At 35.9% G+C, this 20979-nt stretch overlaps 1 protein-coding gene across 6 annotated transcripts in view; it reads right to left on the minus strand.

The window, feature by feature from the left end:
• Nucleotides 1–20979, minus strand: part of LOC145246012 (catenin alpha-like) — a 719405-nt gene that overhangs the window by 483213 nt on the left and 215213 nt on the right. The window lies entirely within an intron of this gene.

Here is a 20979-nt window from a genome sequence, read left to right on the forward strand (position 1 = left end):
TATGTATTTTCGGATTGTTTTACTCTGTTATGTTGAATTCACCTATTCATAACACCCATCATCATCGTCGTCATGAACGTTGAGGATTTGTGCCGTTATGAACGCATGTTCATTTTAAAAACTGTACAACTAGCGAAGCGAACGTTTGTTTATTCTATGTGCTATGTATTTTTGGATTGTTTTACTCTGTTATGTTGAATTCACCTATTCATAACACCCATCATCATCGTCGTCATGAACGTTGAGGATTTGTGCCGTTATGAACGCATGTTCATTTTAAAAACTGTGCAACCAGCGAAGCGAACGTTTGTTTATTCTATGTGCTATGTATTTTCGGATTGTTTTACTCTGGTCTGTTTAATTCACCTATTCATAACACCCATCATTATCGTTGCCATGAACGCTGAGGATTTGTGCCGTTATGAACGCATGTTCATTTTAAAAACTGTGCAACCAGCGAAGTGAACGTCTGTTTATTCTATGTGCTATGTATTTTCGGATTGTTTTACTCTGTTATGTTGAATTCACCTATTCATAACACCCATTATCATCGTCGTCATGAATGTTGAGGATTTGTGCCGTTATGAACGCATGTTCATTTTAAAAACTGTGCAACCAGCGAAGCGAACGTTTGTTTATTCTATGTGCTATGTATTTTCGGATTGTTTTACTCTGTTATGTTGAATTCACCTATTCATAACACCCATCATCATCGTCGTCATGAACGTTGAGGATTTGTGCCGTTATGAACGCATGTTCATTTTAAAAACTGTACAACTAGCGAAGCGAACGTTTGTTTATTCTATGTGCTATGTATTTTCGGATTGTTTTACTCTGTTATGTTGAATTCACCTATTCATAACACCCATCATCATCGTCGTCATGAACGTTGAGGATTTGTGCCGTTATGAACGCATGTTCATTTTAAAAACTGTGCAACCAGCGAAGCGAACGTTTGTTTATTCTATGTGCTATGTATTTTCGGATTGTTTTACTCTGTTATGTTGAATTCACCTATTCATAACACCCATCATCATCGTTACCATGAACGCTGAGGATTTGTGCCGTTATGAACGCATGTTCATTTTAAAAACTGTGCAACCAGCGAAGTGAACGTCTGTTTATTCTATGTGCTATGTATTTTCGGATTGTTTTACTCTGTTATGTTGAATTCACCTATTCATAACACCCATTATCATCGTCGTCATGAATGTTGAGGATTTGTGCCGTTATGAACGCATGTTCATTTTAAAAACTGTGCAACCAGCGAAGCGAACGTTTGTTTATTCTATGTGCTATGTATTTTCGGATTGTTTTACTGTTATGTTGAATTCACCTATTCATAACACCCATCATCATCGTCGTCATGAACGTTGAGGATTTGTGCCGTTATAAACGCATGTTCATTTTAAAAACTGTGCAACCAGCGAAGCGAACGTTTGTTTATTCTATGTGCTATGTATTTTCGGATTGTTTTACTCTGTTATGTTGAATTCACCTATTCATAACACCCATCATCATCGTTGCCATGAACGCTGAGGATTTGTGCCGTTATGAACGCATGTTCATTTTAAAAACTGTGCAACCAGCGAAGCGAACGTTTGTTTATTCTATGTGCTATGAATTTTCGGATTGTTTTACTCTGTTATGTTGAATTCACCTATTCATAACACCCATCATCATCGTCGTCATGAATGTTGAGGATTTGTGCCGTTATGAACGCATGTTCATTTTAAAAACTGTGCAACCAGCGAAGCGAACGTCTGTTTATTCTATGTGCTATGAATTTTCGGATTGTTTTACTCTGTTATGTTGAATTCACCTATTAAAAACACCCATCATCATCGTTGCCATGAACGCTGAGGATTTGTGCCGTTATGAACGCATGTTCATTTTAAAAACTGTGCAACCAGCGAAGCGAACGTCTGTTTATTCTATGTGCTATGTATTTTCGGATTGTTTTACTCTGTTATGTTGAATTCACCTATTCATAACACCCATCATCATCGTCGTCATGAACGTTGAGGATTTGTGCCGTTATGAACGCATGTTCATTTTAAAAACTGTACAACTAGCGAAGCGAACGTTTGTTTATTCTATGTGCTATGTATTTTTGGATTGTTTTACTCTGTTATGTTGAATTCACCTATTCATAACACCCATCATCATCGTCGTCATGAACGTTGAGGATTTGTGCCGTTATGAACGCATGTTCATTTTAAAAACTGTGCAACCAGCGAAGCGAACGTTTGTTTTTTCTATGTGCTATGTATTTTCGGATTGTTTTACTCTGGTCTGTTTAATTCACCTATTCATAACACCCATCATTATCGTTGCCATGAACGCTGAGGATTTGTGCCGTTATGAACGCATGTTCTTTTTAAAAACTGTGCAACCAGCGAAGTGAACGTCTGTTTATTCTATGTGCTATGTATTTTCGGATTGTTTTACTCTGTTATGTTGAATTCACCTATTCATAACACCCATTATCATCGTCGTCATGAATGTTGAGGATTTGTGCCGTTATGAACGCATGTTCATTTTAAAAACTGTGCAACCAGCGAAGCGAACGTTTGTTTATTCTATGTGCTATGTATTTTCGGATTGTTTTACTGTTATGTTGAATTCACCTATTCATAACACCCATCATACTCGTCGTCATGAACGTTGAGGATTTGTGCCGTTATGAACGCATGTTCATTTTAAAAACCGTGCAACCAGCGAAGCGAACGTTTGTTTATTCTATGTGCTATGTATTTTCGGATTGTTTTACTCTGTTATGTTGAATTAACCTATTCATAACACCCATCATCATCGTCGTCATGAATGTTGAGGATTTGTGCCGTTATGAACGCATGTTCATTTTAAAAACTGTGCAACCAGCGAAGCGAACGTCTGTTTATTCTATGTGCTATGAATTTTCGGATTGTTTTACTCTGTTATGTTGAATTCACCTATTAATAACACCCATCATCATCGTTGCCATGAACGCTGAGGATTTGTGCCGTTATGAACGCATGTTCATTTTAAAAACTGTGCAACCAGCGAAGCGAACGTCTGTTTATTCTATGTGCTATGTATTTTCGGATTGTTTTACTCTGTTATGTTGAATTCACCTATTCATAACACCCATCATCATCGTCGTCATGAACGTTGAGGATTTGTGCCGTTATGAACGCATGTTCATTTTAAAAACTGTACAACTAGCGAAGCGAACGTTTGTTTATTCTATGTGCTATGTATTTTTGGATTGTTTTACTCTGTTATGTTGAATTCACCTATTCATAACACCCATCATTATCGTTGCCATGAACGCTGAGGATTTGTGCCGTTATGAACGCATGTTCATTTTAAAAACTGTGCAACCAGCGAAGTGAACGTCTGTTTATTCTATGTGCTATGTATTTTCGGATTGTTTTACTCTGTTATGTTGAATTCACCTATTCATAACACCCATCATCATCGTCGTCATGAATGTTGAGGATTTGTGCCGTTATGAATGCATGTTCATTTTAAAAACTGTGCAACCAGCGAAGCGAACGTTTGTTTATTCTATGTGCTATGTATTTTCGGATTGTTTTACTGTTATGTTGAATTCACCTATTCATAACACCCATCATCATCGTCGTCATGAACGTTGAGGATTTGTGCCGTTATGAACGCATGTTCATTTTAAAAACTGTGCAACCAGCGAAGCGAACGTTTGTTTATTCTATGTGCTATGTATTTTCGGATTGTTTTACTCTGTTATGTTGAATTTACCTATTCATAACACCCATCATCATCGTCGTCATGAACGTTGAGGATTTGTGCCGTTATGAACGCATGTTCATTTTAAAAACTGTGCAATCAGCGAAGCGAACGTCTGTTTATTCTATGTGCTATGAATTTTCGGATTGTTTTACTCTGTTATGTTGAATTCACCTATTCATAACACCCATCATCATCGTCGTCATGAATGTTGAGGATTTGTGCCGTTATGAACGCATGTTCATTTTAAAAACTGTGCAACCAGCGAAGCGAACGTTTGTTTATTCTATGTGCTATGTATTTTCGGATTGTTTTACTCTGTTATGTTGAATTCACCTATTCATAACACCCATTATCATCGTCGTCATGAATGTTGAGGATTTGTGCCGTTATGAACGCATGTTCATTTTAAAAACTGTGCAACCAGCGAAGCGAACGTTTGGTTATTCTATGTGCTATGAATTTTCGGATTGTTTTACTCTGTTATGTTGAATTCACCTATTCATAACACCCATCATCATCGTTGCCATGAACGCTGAGGATTTGTGCCGTTATGAACGCATGTTCATTTTAAAAACTGTGCAACCAGCGAAGCGAACGTTTGGTTATTCTATGTGCTATGTATTTTCGGATTGTTTTACTCTGTTATGTTGAATTCACCTATTCATAACACCCATCATCATCGTTGCCATGAACGCTGAGGATTTGTGCCGTTATGAACGCATGTTCATTTTAAAAACTGTGCAACCAGCGAAGCGAACGTTTGTTTATTCTATGTGCTATGTATTTTCGGATTGTTTTACTCTGTTATGTTGAATTCACCTATTCATAACACCCATCATCATCGTCGTCATGAACGTTGAGGATTTGTGCCGTTATGAACGCATGTTCATTTTAAAAACTGTACAACTAGCGAAGCGAACGTTTGTTTATTCTATGTGCTATGTATTTTCGGATTGTTTTACTCTGTTATGTTGAATTCACCTATTCATAACACCCATCATCATCGTCGTCATGAACGTTGAGGATTTGTGCCGTTATGAACGCATGTTCATTTTAAAAACTGTGCAACCAGCGAAGCGAACGTTTGTTTATTCTATGTGCTATGTATTTTCGGATTGTTTTACTCTGTTATGTTGAATTCACCTATTCATAACACCCATCATCATCGTTACCATGAACGCTGAGGATTTGTGCCGTTATGAACGCATGTTCATTTTAAAAACTGTGCAACCAGCGAAGTGAACGTCTGTTTATTCTATGTGCTATGTATTTTCGGATTGTTTTACTCTGTTATGTTGAATTCACCTATTCATAACACCCATTATCATCGTCGTCATGAATGTTGAGGATTTGTGCCGTTATGAACGCATGTTCATTTTAAAAACTGTGCAACCAGCGAAGCGAACGTTTGTTTATTCTATGTGCTATGTATTTTCGGATTGTTTTACTGTTATGTTGAATTCACCTATTCATAACACCCATCATCATCGTCGTCATGAACGTTGAGGATTTGTGCCGTTATGAACGCATGTTCATTTTAAAAACTGTGCAACCAGCGAAGCGAACGTTTGTTTATACTATGTGCTATGTATTTTCGGATTGTTTTACTCTGTTATGTTGAATTCACCTATTCATAACACCCATCATCATCGTTGCCATGAACGCTGAGGATTTGTGCCGTTATGAACGCATGTTCATTTTAAAAACTGTGCAACCAGCGAAGCGAACGTTTGTTTATTCTATGTGCTATGAATTTTCGGATTGTTTTACTCTGTTATGTTGAATTCACCTATTCATAACACCCATCATCATCGTCGTCATGAATGTTGAGGATTTGTGCCGTTATGAACGCATGTTCATTTTAAAAACTGTGCAACCAGCGAAGCGAACGTCTGTTTATTCTATGTGCTATGAATTTTCGGATTGTTTTACTCTGTTATGTTGAATTCACCTATTAAAAACACCCATCATCATCGTTGCCATGAACGCTGAGGATTTGTGCCGTTATGAACGCATGTTCATTTTAAAAACTGTGCAACCAGCGAAGCGAACGTTTGTTTATTCTATGTGCTATGTATTTTCGGATTGTTTTACTCTGTTATGTTGAATTCACCTATTCATAACACCCATCATCATCGTCGTCATGAACGTTGAGGATTTGTGCCGTTATGAACGCATGTTCATTTTAAAAACTGTGCAACCAGCGAAGCGAACGTCTGTTTATTCTATGTGCTATGTATTTTCGGATTGTTTTACTCTGTTATGTTGAATTCACCTATTCATAACACCCATCATCATCGTCGTCATGAACGTTGAGGATTTGTGCCGTTATGAACGCATGTTCATTTTAAAAACTGTACAACTAGCGAAGCGAACGTTTGTTTATTCTATGTGCTATGTATTTTTGGATTGTTTTACTCTGTTATGTTGAATTCACCTATTCATAACACCCATCATCATCGTCGTCATGAACGTTGAGGATTTGTGCCGTTATGAACGCATGTTCATTTTAAAAACTGTGCAACCAGCGAAGCGAACGTTTGTTTATTCTATGTGCTATGTATTTTCGGATTGTTTTACTCTGGTCTGTTTAATTCACCTATTCATAACACCCATCATTATCGTTGCCATGAACGCTGAGGATTTGTGCCGTTATGAACGCATGTTCTTTTTAAAAACTGTGCAACCAGCGAAGTGAACGTCTGTTTTTTCTATGTGCTATGTATTTTCGGATTGTTTTACTCTGTTATGTTGAATTCACCTATTCATAACACCCATTATCATCGTCGTCATGAATGTTGAGGATTTGTGCCGTTATGAACGCATGTTCATTTTAAAAACTGTGCAACCAGCGAAGCGAACGTTTGTTTATTCTATGTGCTATGTATTTTCGGATTGTTTTACTGTTATGTTGAATTCACCTATTCATAACACCCATCATACTCGTCGTCATGAACATTGAGGATTTGTGCCGTTATGAACGCATGTTCATTTTAAAAACTGTGCAACCAGCGAAGCGAACGTTTGTTTATTCTATGTGCTATGTATTTTCGGATTGTTTTACTCTGTTATGTTGAATTAACCTATTCATAACACCCATCATCATCGTCGTCATGAATGTTGAGGATTTGTGCCGTTATGAACGCATGTTCATTTTAAAAACTGTGCAACCAGCGAAGCGAACGTCTGTTTATTCTATGTGCTATGAATTTTCGGATTGTTTTACTCTGTTATGTTGAATTCACCTATTAATAACACCCATCATCATCGTTGCCATGAACGCTGAGGATTTGTGCCGTTATGAACGCATGTTCATTTTAAAAACTGTGCAACCAGCGAAGCGAACGTCTGTTTATTCTATGTGCTATGTATTTTCGGATTGTTTTACTCTGTTATGTTGAATTCACCTATTCATAACACCCATCATCATCGTCGTCATGAACGTTGAGGATTTGTGCCGTTATGAACGCATGTTCATTTTAAAAACTGTACAACTAGCGAAGCGAACGTTTGTTTATTCTATGTGCTATGTATTTTTGGATTGTTTTACTCTGTTATGTTGAATTCACCTATTCATAACACCCATCATTATCGTTGCCATGAACGCTGAGGATTTGTGCCGTTATGAACGCATGTTCATTTTAAAAACTGTGCAACCAGCGAAGTGAACGTCTGTTTATTCTATGTGCTATGTATTTTCGGATTGTTTTACTCTGTTATGTTGAATTCACCTATTCATAACACCCATCATCATCGTCGTCATGAATGTTGAGGATTTGTGCCGTTATGAATGCATGTTCATTTTAAAAACTGTGCAACCAGCGAAGCGAACGTTTGTTTATTCTATGTGCTATGTATTTTCGGATTGTTTTACTGTTATGTTGAATTCACCTATTCATAACACCCATCATCATCGTCGTCATGAACGTTGAGGATTTGTGCCGTTATGAACGCATGTTCATTTTAAAAACTGTGCAACCAGCGAAGCGAACGTTTGTTTATTCTATGTGCTATGTATTTTCGGATTGTTTTACTCTGTTATGTTGAATTTACCTATTCATAACACCCATCATCATCGTCGTCATGAACGTTGAGGATTTGTGCCGTTATGAACGCATGTTCATTTTAAAAACTGTGCAATCAGCGAAGCGAACGTCTGTTTATTCTATGTGCTATGAATTTTCGGATTGTTTTACTCTGTTATGTTGAATTCACCTATTCATAACACCCATCATCATCGTCGTCATGAATGTTGAGGATTTGTGCCGTTATGAACGCATGTTCATTTTAAAAACTGTGCAACCAGCGAAGCGAACGTTTGTTTATTCTATGTGCTATGTATTTTCGGATTGTTTTACTCTGTTATGTTGAATTCACCTATTCATAACACCCATTATCATCGTCGTCATGAATGTTGAGGATTTGTGCCGTTATGAACGCATGTTCATTTTAAAAACTGTGCAACCAGCGAAGCGAACGTTTGGTTATTCTATGTGCTATGAATTTTCGGATTGTTTTACTCTGTTATGTTGAATTCACCTATTCATAACACCCATCATCATCGTTGCCATGAACGCTGAGGATTTGTGCCGTTATGAACGCATGTTCATTTTAAAAACTGTGCAACCAGCGAAGCGAACGTTTGGTTATTCTATGTGCTATGTATTTTCGGATTGTTTTACTCTGTTATGTTGAATTCACCTATTCATAACACCCATCATCATCGTTGCCATGAACGCTGAGGATTTGTGCCGTTATGAACGCATGTTCATTTTAAAAACTGTGCAACCAGCGAAGCGAACACTTGTTTATTCTATGTGCTATGAATTTTCGGATTGTTTTACTCTGTTATGTTGAATTCACCTATTCATAACACCCATCATCATCGTCGTCATGAATGTTGAGGATTTGTGCCGTTATGAACGCATGTTCATTTTAAAAACTGTGCAACCAGCGAAGCGAACGTTTGTTTATTCTATGTGCTATGTATTTTCGGATTGTTTTACTCTGTTATGTTGAATTCACCTATTCATAACACCCATCATCATCGTTGCCATGAACGCTGAGGATTTGTGCCGTTATGAACGCATGTTCATTTTAAAAACTGTGCAACCAGCGAAGCGAACGTCTGTTTATTCTATGTGCTATGAATTTTCGGATTGTTTTACTCTGTTATGTTGAATTCACCTATTCATAACACCCATCATCATCGTTGCCATGAACGCTGAGGATTTGTGCCGTTATGAACGCATGTTCATTTTAAAAACTGTGCAACCAGCGAAGTGAACGTCTGTTTATTCTATGTGCTATGTATTTTCGGATTGTTTTACTCTGTTATGTTGAATTCACCTATTCATAACACCCATTATCATCGTCGTCATGAATGTTGAGGATTTGTGCCGTTATGAACGCATGTTCATTTTAAAAACTGTGCAACCAGCGAAGCGAACGTTTGTTTATTCTATGTGCTATGTATTTTCGGATTGTTTTACTGTTATGTCGAATTCACCTATTCATAACACCCATCATCATCGTCGTCATGAACGTTGAGGATTTGTGCCGTTATGAACGCATGTTCATTTTAAAAACTGTGCAACCAGCGAAGCGAACGTTTGTTTATTCTATGTGCTATGTATTTTCGGATTGTTTTACTCTGTTATGTTGAATTCACCTATTCATAACACCCATCATCATCGTCGTCATGAACGTTGAGGATTTGTGCCGTTATGAACGCATGTTCATTTTAAAAACTGTGCAATCAGCGAAGCGAACGTCTGTTTATTCTATGTGCTATGAATTTTCGGATTGTTTTACTCTGTTATGTTGAATTCACCTATTCATAACACCCATCATCATCGTCGTCATGAATGTTGAGGATTTGTGCCGTTATGAACGCATGTTCATTTTAAAAACTGTGCAACCAGCGAAGCGAACGTTTGTTTATTCTATGTGCTATGTATTTTCGGATTGTTTTACTCTGTTATGTTGAATTCACCTATTCATAACACCCATCATCATCGTCGTCATGAACGTTGAGGATTTGTGCCGTTATGAACGCATGTTCATTTTAAAAACTGTGCAACCAGCGAAGCGAACGTCTGTTTATTCTATGTGCTATGTATTTTCGGATTGTTTTACTCTGTTATGTTGAATTCACCTATTCATAACACCCATCATCATCGTTGCCATGAACGCTGAGGATTTGTGCCGTTATGAACGCATGTTCATTTTAAAAACTGTGCAACCAGCGAAGCGAACGTCTGTTTATTCTATGTGCTATGTATTTTCGGATTGTTTTACTCTGTTATGTTGAATTCACCTATTCATAACACCCATCATCATCGTCGTCATGAATGTTGAGGATTTGTGCCGTTATGAACGCATGTTCATTTTAAAAACTGTGCAACCAGCGAAGCGAACGTTTGTTTATTCTATGTGCTATGTATTTTCGGATTGTTTTACTCTGTTATGTTGAATTCACCTATTCATAACACCCATCATCATCGTCGTCATGAACGTTGAGGATTTGTGCCGTTATGAACGCATGTTCATTTTAAAAACTGTGCAACCAGCGAAGCGAACGTTTGTTTATTCTATGTGCTATGTATTTTCGGATTGTTTTACTCTGTTATGTTGAATTCACCTATTCATAACACCCATCATCATCGTTGCCATGAACGCTTAGGATTTGTGCCGTTATGAACGCATGTTCATTTTAAAAACTGTGCAACCAGCGAAGTGAACGTCCGTTTATTCTATGTGCTATGTATTTTCGGATTGTTTTACTCTGTTATGTTGAATTCACCTATTCATAACACCCATTATCATCGTCGTCATGAATGTTGAGGATTTGTGCCGTTATGAACGCATGTTCATTTTTAAAACTGTGCAACCAGCGAAGCGAACGTTTGTTTATTCTATGTGCTATGAATTTTCGGATTGTTTTACTCTGTTATGTTGAATTCACCTATTCATAACACCCATCATCATCGTCGTCATGAACGTTGAGGATTTGTGCCGTTATGAACGCATGTTCATTTTTAAAACTGTGCAACCAGCGAAGCGAACGTTTGTTTATTCTATGTGCTATGAATTTTCGGATTGTTTTACTCTGTTATGTTGAATTCACCTATTCATAACACCCATCATCATCGTCGTCATGAACGTTGAGGATTTGTGCCGTTATGAACGCATGTTCATTTTAAAAACTGTGCAACCAGCGAAGCGAACGTCTGTTTATTCTATGTGCTATGTATTTTCGGATTGTTTTACTCTGTTATGTTGAATTCACCTATTCATAACACCCATCATCATCGTCGTCATGAACGTTGAGGATTTGTGCCGTTATGAACGCATGTTCATTTTAAAAACTGTACAACTAGCGAAGCGAACGTTTGTTTATTCTATGTGCTATGTATTTTTGGATTGTTTTACTCTGTTATGTTGAATTCACCTATTCATAACACCCATCATTATCGTTGCCATGAACGCTGAGGATTTGTGCCGTTATGAACGCATGTTCATTTTAAAAACTGTGCAACCAGCGAAGTGAACGTCTGTTTATTCTATGTGCTATGTATTTTCGGATTGTTTTACTCTGTTATGTTGAATTCACCTATTCATAACACCCATCATCATCGTCGTCATGAATGTTGAGGATTTGTGCCGTTATGAATGCATGTTCATTTTAAAAACTGTGCAACCAGCGAAGCGAACGTTTGTTTATTCTATGTGCTATGTATTTTCGGATTGTTTTACTGTTATGTTGAATTCACCTATTCATAACACCCATCATCATCGTCGTCATGAACGTTGAGGATTTGTGCCGTTATGAACGCATGTTCATTTTAAAAACTGTGCAACCAGCGAAGCGAACGTTTGTTTATTCTATGTGCTATGTATTTTCGGATTGTTTTACTCTGTTATGTTGAATTTACCTATTCATAACACCCATCATCATCGTCGTCATGAACGTTGAGGATTTGTGCCGTTATGAACGCATGTTCATTTTAAAAACTGTGCAATCAGCGAAGCGAACGTCTGTTTATTCTATGTGCTATGAATTTTCGGATTGTTTTACTCTGTTATGTTGAATTCACCTATTCATAACACCCATCATCATCGTCGTCATGAATGTTGAGGATTTGTGCCGTTATGAACGCATGTTCATTTTAAAAACTGTGCAACCAGCGAAGCGAACGTTTGTTTATTCTATGTGCTATGTATTTTCGGATTGTTTTACTCTGTTATGTTGAATTCACCTATTCATAACACCCATTATCATCGTCGTCATGAATGTTGAGGATTTGTGCCGTTATGAACGCATGTTCATTTTAAAAACTGTGCAACCAGCGAAGCGAACGTTTGGTTATTCTATGTGCTATGAATTTTCGGATTGTTTTACTCTGTTATGTTGAATTCACCTATTCATAACACCCATCATCATCGTTGCCATGAACGCTGAGGATTTGTGCCGTTATGAACGCATGTTCATTTTAAAAACTGTGCAACCAGCGAAGCGAACGTTTGGTTATTCTATGTGCTATGTATTTTCGGATTGTTTTACTCTGTTATGTTGAATTCACCTATTCATAACACCCATCATCATCGTTGCCATGAACGCTGAGGATTTGTGCCGTTATGAACGCATGTTCATTTTAAAAACTGTGCAACCAGCGAAGCGAACACTTGTTTATTCTATGTGCTATGAATTTTCGGATTGTTTTACTCTGTTATGTTGAATTCACCTATTCATAACACCCATCATCATCGTCGTCATGAATGTTGAGGATTTGTGCCGTTATGAACGCATGTTCATTTTAAAAACTGTGCAACCAGCGAAGCGAACGTTTGTTTATTCTATGTGCTATGTATTTTCGGATTGTTTTACTCTGTTATGTTGAATTCACCTATTCATAACACCCATCATCATCGTTGCCATGAACGCTGAGGATTTGTGCCGTTATGAACGCATGTTCATTTTAAAAACTGTGCAACCAGCGAAGCGAACGTCTGTTTATTCTATGTGCTATGAATTTTCGGATTGTTTTACTCTGTTATGTTGAATTCACCTATTCATAACACCCATCATCATCGTTGCCATGAACGCTGAGGATTTGTGCCGTTATGAACGCATGTTCATTTTAAAAACTGTGCAACCAGCGAAGTGAACGTCTGTTTATTCTATGTGCTATGTATTTTCGGATTGTTTTACTCTGTTATGTTGAATTCACCTATTCATAACACCCATTATCATCGTCGTCATGAATGTTGAGGATTTGTGCCGTTATGAACGCATGTTCATTTTAAAAACTGTGCAACCAGCGAAGCGAACGTTTGTTTATTCTATGTGCTATGTATTTTCGGATTGTTTTACTGTTATGTCGAATTCACCTATTCATAACACCCATCATCATCGTCGTCATGAACGTTGAGGATTTGTGCCGTTATGAACGCATGTTCATTTTAAAAACTGTGCAACCAGCGAAGCGAACGTTTGTTTATTCTATGTGCTATGTATTTTCGGATTGTTTTACTCTGTTATGTTGAATTCACCTATTCATAACACCCATCATCATCGTCGTCATGAACGTTGAGGATTTGTGCCGTTATGAACGCATGTTCATTTTAAAAACTGTGCAATCAGCGAAGCGAACGTCTGTTTATTCTATGTGCTATGAATTTTCGGATTGTTTTACTCTGTTATGTTGAATTCACCTATTCATAACACCCATCATCATCGTCGTCATGAATGTTGAGGATTTGTGCCGTTATGAACGCATGTTCATTTTAAAAACTGTGCAACCAGCGAAGCGAACGTTTGTTTATTCTATGTGCTATGTATTTTCGGATTGTTTTACTCTGTTATGTTGAATTCACCTATTCATAACACCCATCATCATCGTCGTCATGAACGTTGAGGATTTGTGCCGTTATGAACGCATGTTCATTTTAAAAACTGTGCAACCAGCGAAGCGAACGTCTGTTTATTCTATGTGCTATGTATTTTCGGATTGTTTTACTCTGTTATGTTGAATTCACCTATTCATAACACCCATCATCATCGTTGCCATGAACGCTGAGGATTTGTGCCGTTATGAACGCATGTTCATTTTAAAAACTGTGCAACCAGCGAAGCGAACGTCTGTTTATTCTATGTGCTATGTATTTTCGGATTGTTTTACTCTGTTATGTTGAATTCACCTATTCATAACACCCATCATCATCGTCGTCATGAATGTTGAGGATTTGTGCCGTTATGAACGCATGTTCATTTTAAAAACTGTGCAACCAGCGAAGCGAACGTTTGTTTATTCTATGTGCTATGTATTTTCGGATTGTTTTACTCTGTTATGTTGAATTCACCTATTCATAACACCCATCATCATCGTCGTCATGAACGTTGAGGATTTGTGCCGTTATGAACGCATGTTCATTTTAAAAACTGTGCAACCAGCGAAGCGAACGTTTGTTTATTCTATGTGCTATGTATTTTCGGATTGTTTTACTCTGTTATGTTGAATTCACCTATTCATAACACCCATCATCATCGTTGCCATGAACGCTTAGGATTTGTGCCGTTATGAACGCATGTTCATTTTAAAAACTGTGCAACCAGCGAAGTGAACGTCCGTTTATTCTATGTGCTATGTATTTTCGGATTGTTTTACTCTGTTATGTTGAATTCACCTATTCATAACACCCATTATCATCGTCGTCATGAATGTTGAGGATTTGTGCCGTTATGAACGCATGTTCATTTTTAAAACTGTGCAACCAGCGAAGCGAACGTTTGTTTATTCTATGTGCTATGAATTTTCGGATTGTTTTACTCTGTTATGTTGAATTCACCTATTCATAACACCCATCATCATCGTCGTCATGAACGTTGAGGATTTGTGCCGTTATGAACGCATGTTCATTTTTAAAACTGTGCAACCAGCGAAGCGAACGTTTGTTTATTCTATGTGCTATGAATTTTCGGATTGTTTTACTCTGTTATGTTGAATTCACCTATTCATAACACCCATCATCATCGTCGTCATGAACGTTGAGGATTTGTGCCGTTATGAACGCATGTTCATTTTAAAAACTGTGCAACCAGCGAAGCGAACGTCTGTTTATTCTATGTGCTATGTATTTTCGGATTGTTTTACTCTGTTATGTTGAATTCACCTATTCATAACACCCATCATAATCGTCGTCATGAACGCTGAGGATTTGTGCCGTTATGAACGCATGTTCATTTTAAAAACTGTGCAACCAGCGAAGCGAACGTTTGTTTATTCTATGTGCTATGTATTTTCGGATTGTTTTACTCTGTTATGTTGAATTCACCTATTCATAACACCCATCATCATCGTCGTCATGAATGTTGAGGATTTGTGCCGTTATGAACGCATGTTCATTTTAAAAACTGTGCAACCAGCGAAGCGAACGTCTGTTTATTCTATGTGCTATGTATTTTCGGATTGTTTTACTCTGTTATGTTGAATTCACCTATTCATAACACCCATCATCATCGTCGTCATGAATGTTGAGGATTTGTGCCGTTATGAACGCATGTTCATTTTAAAAACTGTGCAACCAGCGAAGCGAACGTTTGTTTATTCTATGTGCTATGTATTTTCGGATTGTTTTACTCTGTTATGTTGAATTCACCTATTCATAACACCCATCATCATCGTTGCCATGAACGCTGAGGATTTGTGCCGTTATGAACGCATGTTCATTTTAAAAACTGTGCAACCAGCGAAGTGAACGTCTGTTTATTCTATGTGCTATGTATTTTCGGATTGTTTTACTCTGTTATGTTGAATTCACCTTTTCATAACACCCATCATCATCGTCGTCATGAACGTTGAGGATTTGTGCCGTTATGAACGCATGTTCATTTTAAAAACTGTGCAACCATCGAATGTGCTATGTATTTTCGGATTGTTTTACTCTGTTATGTTGAATTCACCTATTCGTAACAACCATCATCATCGTCATCATAAATGCTCCGTCATGTATATTCCACATGTACGTGTATGTGTACATGTGTGTGCATTTGTACGTACATGCGTGTATGTATGTATGTATGTATGTGTATATGCATGTTGTCATGTGTGTTTGTGTGGGTTCTTTCGTATGTATGTTTGCATGCATCTGTTTGTATGCATGCTTGTATGTGTACGTGTATATGTTTATTTCGATATATGTGGGGTGTAGATGACTCCCAAAAGCTTTGTTAAGGCAACCCCTCTGGGTGAAGCAAATCTCTGTCATAAAAAAAAAAAAAATTAAAAAAAAAGAAAAAGAAAATTACAAAAAAACAAAAACATAAAGCGGGAGACCAGTACCCGCATTAAGCTGGTCTGCAGTTTGACTTGTTGCTGGCTATCTTGCTCATGCTTGTTGCTGGATCTCAACATTTTGAACCGAGAGAGAGACTTAGCTGTCGTACAAAGCTAAAACTCTGTAACATCATCTTTGTATAGATACTTCCTCAGGCATTCGTCTATAAAAAATTGTCCGTGGCGATGGAAAAATTGTCACCCGTGTAGCCCTGAAATGCTGGAAGCATGTAATAATTGATCTGACATCATTCTATATATGTATGTATGTATGTATGTTAATATATGTATCTATTTATATATGTATGTATATATGTATGTGTGTATATATTTTTATTTATTTATTTATTGTGTATATATGTTTATGTGTGTTTGTATATGTATATGTATTTATGCACATACATGTAAGCGTATGGGTGCTTATATGTGTGTGCGTATGGGTGCATATATATGTATGTGGGTAACTTCATGTGTATACATGTGTACATATTTGTATGTGAATATGTATGTATATGTGTGTATGTATTTGAATATGTTTGTATATATGTGTATGCATATGTATGTATATGTGTGCATGTATATGTTTGTATGTATGTGTTATATATATGGTGTATGTATGTATGTGTGCATGTGTGTATGTTTATGGGTATGTATGTGTACGTATGTGTATATATGTATGAATGCAAACGACCGTCTTTAATGTCATGTCTGCTTGAGCGTGTGGATTCGCTGGCAGGACTAAAAAAAAATATATTAAAAAAATTAAAAAAAAAAAAAGGTTATCTTCGGGCTCATGGACTTTCAGTGACTGAGGGAGTGGCACTCGTCTGACAAGACGTTGCAATCATCATGTAGATGGTGCCTTAAATAAGTTTCCAGAGTTTTTCATACATGCATTTAAAATTGTCATAGACTCTTGAAAATTCAGTATGTTATTGCTATAATTACTATGAGATGAGTGACAAGTTTTTATGATTTTAGATTCAAATGAAGAGCTACAGCAGGAATTAGAATGCATCCTACTAAATCCTGATTATCACAGCTGGTGAATTTAAAAAATGTAATCTGGACTTGAGGACACTTTATTTGTGCTTTAAACTTGGAAAAATGCCATAGAAACATATGGAATGCTTCAGATTGCTTTTGGACCATCTTACATGAATGCAACGTCAGTTTTTGAGTGGCATAAGAGATTCAAGGAAGGCAAGGACTCTGTGAGAGATGATGAGAGGTGTGGAAGGAGTAAAAAAATCAAAATACCAGAGTTGATTGGCCAAATAAAGAATTTCATGAACAAGGACTGTCGTGTGTCTATAGAGACAATAAGTGCACAGTTTGATGTAAGTGTGGGAACTGTATACACAATTATTTGTGAGGAACTGAAGATGCAGACTATTTGACCAAGATGGGCATCAAAACAGTTCCTCACCCTCCCTATAGTTCACACCTTGCTCCCTGTGACTTTTGGTTATTCCTTTGAGTAGATGAAAGAGGCTGTGATGAGGGTCATTGACACGCAAGAGGACTTCCATGGGGTCTTCTAGAAGTTGTTGGAATGGTACAACAAATCCATTGTAGCTGGAGGAGATTACTTCAAAGGGGACTAGAGTTTCATATCTGTAGTGTCAATGAAATTGCCCATACGAAAAAAAAAAGTCTGGAAACTTATTGAAGGCATCTTGCATCTAGCTTAACTTTGACTTCTCTGTCCATATATCTGTTCTTTCTGTTTTCGCATACAATCCTTTGCAATCTTTCTTATTTCTGACAAATAAGAATATGGCTTGTAATTTCTAGATTCACTTTGGAATTTATTTGTTCCTGCTAGTCATAAATTGACATCAACATTCCTAATACAATTATACCTTAATTTATTTCTTAAACAAAATAATTGATCTTGATCTCTATTTTTATGCTATGTGACTGGATTTTCCCATAATTTATTGTTTTGGGCTGGTAAAGGTTTGGAAGATATAACTTGGTATAGTAATACACACGGACGAAAAAACGCTTTGGATAATCACAGATTTCAAGGTAGTTCTACTAAAATAGCCATATTTTTTAAACCAAAACACTTCAAGTTTTCAAATTACTACTGTTTTGTTTTGAAATGAATATACTTTCAAATGAATTAATAAATATGAATGTACATTATATATTTTAAGAGTTTTAAGCAAATAAAGTGATAAAAATGTGAACGTCATAAAATGGCGTTTTCGGTAATGACCCCCCTGTTTTCTAAAGGTCCGTACCGTGATTGTATGAAGAATTTTGTCATGAAATTTGGGAACCAATCAGTAGAGGTGTTAATCTTAATACTGTCAAGTGTCCGAAATATTTTTGACCATTTCTTTTTTTGTCGTGTTAAAAATAAGACTTTAATATGACGAGTATCAAACATTTTGAAAAAAAAATTCTTCGAACACCCAGTAGTAAGTAAATCAATCTTTTTACTATCTTTATCAATTAAAAGTATTATTTTATGTTGAGTAGGACCGCGGTAATTGATAATTTAAAAGGACCTACCCGAAAAAAAAATTGTTTCTATTTCTCGAATTTGGTCAAATGAAGTTAGAATTAGCCTGTAGAATCAGCGATAGTACAGTGTAAACAACACGTGTTCTTTAATTTTTATTCAAGAACGAATTAAGAAAAACATGAAAATATGAATATAAATGTTCTTATATGTTTTAATTAGAGCTATTTTGTTATCAGAATAACATTAGTTTAGAACTATTCGATTTTCAGAATGTATAATAACAACAATCCCAACCAATTCGGCATTATGAATCTGTTGCAATTTCTCACATTTCTCGTCAAATTTAAAAACATGGTTAAAAAAACAAAATAAACTTTTGTAGATATATAGCTTGCATGCACTTTTATTCTTTAAATTAGTTTTGAACAGCGAATTAAAACAATGTTTTACTGCGAACAGCCACAAATGTTTTTTTTTCAAAATCAAAATAAGTATCAAAATCTCGTTTATACATAGATTCGAAAAAGTTGTCAAAAAACAAATATATAACAAATAAATGTTATCAAAGGTAAGATAAATTACTTTTCTACCTAACTGGATAATTTTCTAGTGTTTTTATTTAATGTAACATGTTTATTCAGCTCGAAAAACGTACAGTGTTTACCGATGTATTGGAAAATTAAAAATGGCGCCCGGCCCGACTCTCTTTGACACGGTAAGTTTGAGAAAAGGAGTTAAAAATAAAAAACTATACAAAATACTGTTAAAAACTCACCGAATATATGTCAGCCTATGTCACGGTAACATATATTGAGCGAGTTTCTAGCAGTATTTTGTCTACTTTTTTATTTTTAACTCTTTTCCACAAACTTACCGTTTCAAGAGTCGGGTGCCATTTTAAATTTTCCAAAACATCGGTAAACACTGTTTTCAAGCTGAATAAACATGTTACATTAAATAAAAACACTAAAAAATTATCCAGTTAGGTAGAAAAGTAACTTGCTTTTGATAACATTTATTTGTTATATATTTGTTTTTTGACAACTTTTTCGAATCTATGTGTATAGTAATACAAACCCTCAAAATCTATATCAATATTCTTGAAATTTTAAAAGAAAACACATCAAACTACAATTAGGAAGCTTTTTATTTCGTTATTTTTTTTTTCTACTTATTAACCAAAAGATATTTTTACAACCTGCTCCAGCGTAGTATAAACGGCCTATGGAATTAACACCTTCAACCTCGAAAATAGAAATCAACAAATTTATGGAATTTTCTTTGAAATTTCGCAATGCTGTTTCTTATTAAATTAAAACTAAATATAACATTTGCTGACTTATTTACCTGTCGAATACACACACACACACATATATATAACTTTCTGTAAAATATTTATTTGAAATGGAAACGGCATTTTGCAGTTAGGACAACAAAACAAAAATGAAATAACGGTTCGTATTCCTAAAACACTCTTTAACCCTAACAATAACACTAAGTTCGAGTAGCAACCCCCCCCCAATAAAATACCTCTGTAAGCCACATACAAGCATCTAAAACAAACAAACAAAAAATAGATCCTTCCTTAAAGAAAAATACACATAAAAATAAATTGGTTAACTGTCCTAAAATGCTAGAATGGCCAGGAAATGGTGAATTATTTTACATTAAATTTTTGTGAAACTAATCGCTCCTCCCTCTAATATTGTTTTTGTTAGCTTTGTCTCTGTCAAGTTTTCAGTATGTTCACACATAATTTTCCTTAGCCCCTACAATTAATTCAAAGTCTGAATGGCAACCCTCCCCATATTCTCATTGTATAGAAACCCTCTTAAAACTACACATAATCATCTTAAAAAAAAAAAGAAAAAAGAAAAAAAAAGCATGCATATTTTTCCATAGAAAAAAAAACAGTTAACTGACCTAAAATGCTAGAATGACCTATATTAGGAAATTATTTTACATTCAATTCTAAAATAATTTGTTTATCTTTCATTAAAGTTTTTCATGGCATTTTATACATAATTTCCTAAAAAGGTAGAATCACATTTTGGAAGGGTGGTCAGAAGGAGTTGAGTGGGGTTAAACAGAAGGTGTTAATCTACAATAATATCAAAGAAATATTGCAATATATTCATTTTTAAATGGTCTTATGTTTAGATTTAAGTTTTTTGTACATAAAGCACATTGCAGTTCAACTTTGAGTTCTCCAACTTCTTTTCTGTTTATGGATACATGGCATTTTTAAGGAATTGCTGCATATTTATGCACATTTACTGCAGATTATTTGGAAACCATAAACTTTGGGAGATTTTCAGTTGCATATTCTGATTCCTTGTACAAAAATACACTTATATGGTAAATTTCATTTCTTAGTCTTGTGTTTTAACAAAGATATGACATTTTTAC

Source organism: Euprymna scolopes, chromosome 23 (assembly GCF_053919585.1).
Source record: "Euprymna scolopes isolate OS-2025 chromosome 23, ASM5391958v1, whole genome shotgun sequence".
Classification (NCBI taxonomy): domain Eukaryota; kingdom Metazoa; phylum Mollusca; class Cephalopoda; order Sepiida; family Sepiolidae; genus Euprymna; species Euprymna scolopes.